Source organism: Lasioglossum baleicum, unplaced genomic scaffold (assembly GCF_051020765.1).
Source record: "Lasioglossum baleicum unplaced genomic scaffold, iyLasBale1 scaffold1712, whole genome shotgun sequence".
NCBI lineage: Eukaryota > Metazoa > Arthropoda > Insecta > Hymenoptera > Halictidae > Lasioglossum > Lasioglossum baleicum.
In genome coordinates this window covers 4,070-8,051 of record NW_027470771.1, presented here as the reverse complement: position 1 = coordinate 8,051, position 3,982 = coordinate 4,070, and the positions used below count along the sequence as shown (strand labels likewise).

At 28.2% G+C, this 3,982-nt stretch overlaps 1 pseudogene; it reads left to right on the top strand.

Moving 5' to 3' along the window:
* The first annotated feature begins 552 nt into the window (after nt 1-552).
* LOC143220906 (uncharacterized) lies at nt 553-3,694 on the top strand (annotated as a pseudogene).
* Nucleotides 3,695-3,982: the final 288 nt, after the last annotated feature.

Below are 3,982 nucleotides of genomic sequence, written 5' to 3'. Positions count from 1 at the left end.
ATTTTACATTGTGCTCTTCAATAATAAAGTCCCATTAATAATCCTCGATGAATAGAAATTGAAAGAGTACTTTTAGATCGCGGATTTTCGAATGTGTTTGTACACTGTTGTGTGTACACACTAAACAAAGCGCAAAAGTACAAAAAAATTGTGCGTGAAATTAGAGGGTTTTAATATTAATTTGTTCTCATAATCATAAGCGTCAATGAATGTCTGAGAGTGATATTTATGATTCGGCAGATGAATATACAAGCGTAATGATCACGTCGTGGAATCTCGCACGGACAACCTGGGCTTGGTCAGTGTTCAAAAGAGTTTACGTATTAGTAACGAAGTGGTACTTTTACTATATCATTTTGTGTATTGCAATATGATAAATTCGAATAGAATGTAAAGAAGGTGACAAATTTTTTTACTTGATGATATGTACAAATTATAGGTTGAAGATGGTATTCCTGAGGTCCATATTGAAACACCAGGTACATTAAACAATGCGAGTTTAGGTAGGAGAGGTACTTCAAGGTACATTCTACAATCATGTATACTGTCATGATGACTTATACTGGCTATGTACAAACAACAATGACTATTAGCGGTACTGCTACGTGTGATAATACAACATATCCAGTGTGTAATCAACTGGATAATCAAACTAATCCTGCATCTGGAGATACAGAAGAGGGTGAGTTTACTCCTGAATGGATAGACACACATGGTAGAAAATAAATCTAATGTATTTGTATATTTAATTGTTGTAACTTAATGTATCTTAGTGTAACATGTGTATTAGGTGATCAAAGAGCGAGACGGACACAAGAATCACGTAGTACGTGAATCACAAAGACAACAAATTGCAGTTCCTGAAGAGCAGCGGGGAGTAAAGTTAGGCCTCGGCCATTCTGTACTGTAATGCCTTTTAGTTGGAAAAGCTTCAAGTTATGGTGATTGGAACACGACACTGACTTGCTACACTGCTGTTCTTATCGTACGTATATCACAGTTTGTTATATGTAATCAAATAATAAGATCTATATTATGAAACCTTATTTTCAGGGACTTTGCTTAACATTATTATTGCTGACTATGTTGAAGAAAGCATTGCCAGCTTTATCGATCTCTATTACATTTGGTTTCACATTCTATTTCGCCACCAGGGTAATTGTTGCTCCATTTGCAGATAATTTAGCGAGCAGGCAAGTGTTTATTTAACTGTAGGTATGATAAGCATAACATTCATAATTTATTACAAAAAAATAGTGCTTATTTATATATTGATCATCGAGCTTTTATATTTCGTTCAAATTCGTCATTCGTAATGTGTCATTTACAAACTTATATCACGGGTATATTAATCATCTCGTGACATGGTACAAATCAAGATGAAAATGTGCGTTATAAGAACTGGATGGTCCAGTATTTTTTAATGACAAATATTTGTTATCGAACAATTACATTTGATAGAAATCTAGTATTTCACACAAAATGCTCAAGATACATATATACATTTGTAAGACGAATAACAGAAGACAGTAAATAATAATTGCATTTATCTGATATCCATTTCACTTTATGTGAGAAGTAACATTTAAAGTCCTTAACAAGTTTTAATCGTTTATTACAATTTGTAATTTTCTCCGTTTCAAAAGATGCAAGAATATTGAAGAAAAGTAATTAAATTAATCGAGCTATGACAATTTATTATCTGCCTTTTTATTTAGAGAACATAGATCGAATAGATCAAGTATAAAAAAAAGCGATTGATGGTCATTTTTTTCTTATTTTTTTCTCAGAAATTGTATGAAACATGAGGTATAACGTTTGTCTAAAGAATTTGCTAAACGTACAGACTTCGCGGCTACAAATTACTAGTACCATTAGCCGTTCAGGACAATTCCTCGGGTTTGAAGTCTGTTTATACACAACCATGGAATTCGTCATTAATCACAAACTTGATTATCCATTTTAATGATAATACGTATTGCTATAAGTTCCATTCGTTATTAAACAACAAGGATTTAATTATAAGCTTGGTTAATAGCATTCTTCTTACTCAGAGAATTGAAGACAAAATGATCTAGCCGTGTAATGGAAAGACGTGATTTCTTTATTATCATAATGGAAAATCCTTGGGTTTTAAAAGCGTATATGCTTTTTTTTTTCTTTTTGTTTTTATGAAGAAGCAGTTTCATAAATAGAGCGGGTATATATTTTGCCGAGAATAATCAATAATATCAGAGTTAGCGTTTACTAACAATTCTCTCATTGCCATAAGCATCGCATAACGATTCAAATGCCATTAGAACTATTTATTAAAAAAATTGATATAATCAATATTTAGATGTCTATATAAAACAGGAGTTTGGAAATGTATCTGAGAAAGAATAATCAATAGATTCTAATTATATTTTCTTAATGTGCAACAGTTAAAAGAATTGGCATTGTGTAAAACAAAGTAATTAAATATTGATAACTATTAGCAATTAATTTTAAATGTACCTTATATTTTATTTTACAGCTTATCTAATGCAGAAATGGAAATAATTTTAACTAAAATACAAGAAAAATCATGTAGTGAAATGTTTAATTACATAAAAGATATATATATATATATATATATATATATATATATATATATATATATATATATGTAATTTAGGAAATTTAAAAGTACCATCAAAGTTGGAATTAAGGTATCATGAAGTTTTATGTCACTTTCTTACAAGAAAATCAATTAACATAACTGGTACAACAATTCTCAGAACTAGAAATAACTAAAATTTTAAAATACGATACACAGTCAAGACATGAACAAAAAAAGAATTATTTGGAGAAACTTAAAACTCGGTTATTTCTTGTGAGAGAAAATGGTCATGTGCACTCTGATCTGTTACCTGATGCTTACCATTATTTAGGAACAGAATATTTATTATCAACTAAAAGATGTCTTAGTAATTCAACAAAATACAAAAGCTCCATGATTTTTAGCTTTTAATTACATTTTATTTATATAGAAGAAAGTATGCAACTTCAGCAAGATGATTACTATGCAACTGTATTATTTTCACCAGGAATGCATAATTCATTTCACGAACTATTTGTATCAATGGTATGCAATGGTGATAATAGACCTTGAGTAAATATAATATTCTTATAGATGACAAAAAAAATAAGAAATAATTCATAATGGAAACATATTTGAATTCAAAGATTTCTAAATTAGATATGTTGTAAATATTAATTCTTTAATAGTATGTAAAATTGCAAAGAATACTATGAATTTTAATCTTTTACAAATTAGACAAAGTGAAATAAATGTACAATATTTAAATGGAAGTCAAAAAGGAGACCTACACACACATTTAAAGCAGTTTCCCATGAAATTGAAACATGTTATAATGAAACATTTAGTAATTTACAAGACATACAGATTGGCTTAACAAAAATAAGGAGCCAAATGAAAGAGCAACTGGTAAATTAATGAATATACAATTATATAATGTATATACGTATATAATTAATTATTTCTTATATGATAATTGGAATTTTTCAGAAAATAAATACAAGCTTAGAACGAGAGAAAAATATTCTTTAGCAACGATTTTTAATGGATCCAAACACATTAAGAAAAGTACACCATGAAGTGCAACATGTCTCAAATAAATCTTATTATCTTAATATATGTAATAATGGGTGATATATATAGTAATAACAATGAAATTTAATACTATTATTCCAGTGTACAAAATAAACAACTTTTGTGCAGAGAAAATACAAATTTTAAGAAGACAGATTATAAAGTTGTTTATTTGTGTCTCTAATTAAGTTATCTATTTAATATTGTAAATTATATTGTATTAAATATATTGTGTTTTATTTCAAATTAAATAAAAGTTTAGTAAAAGATATACAAATATTTTTACTAATATATTACTTAGCAGTTAGATGTAATTATTTGTTACTTACATATAATAAAAATATCTTG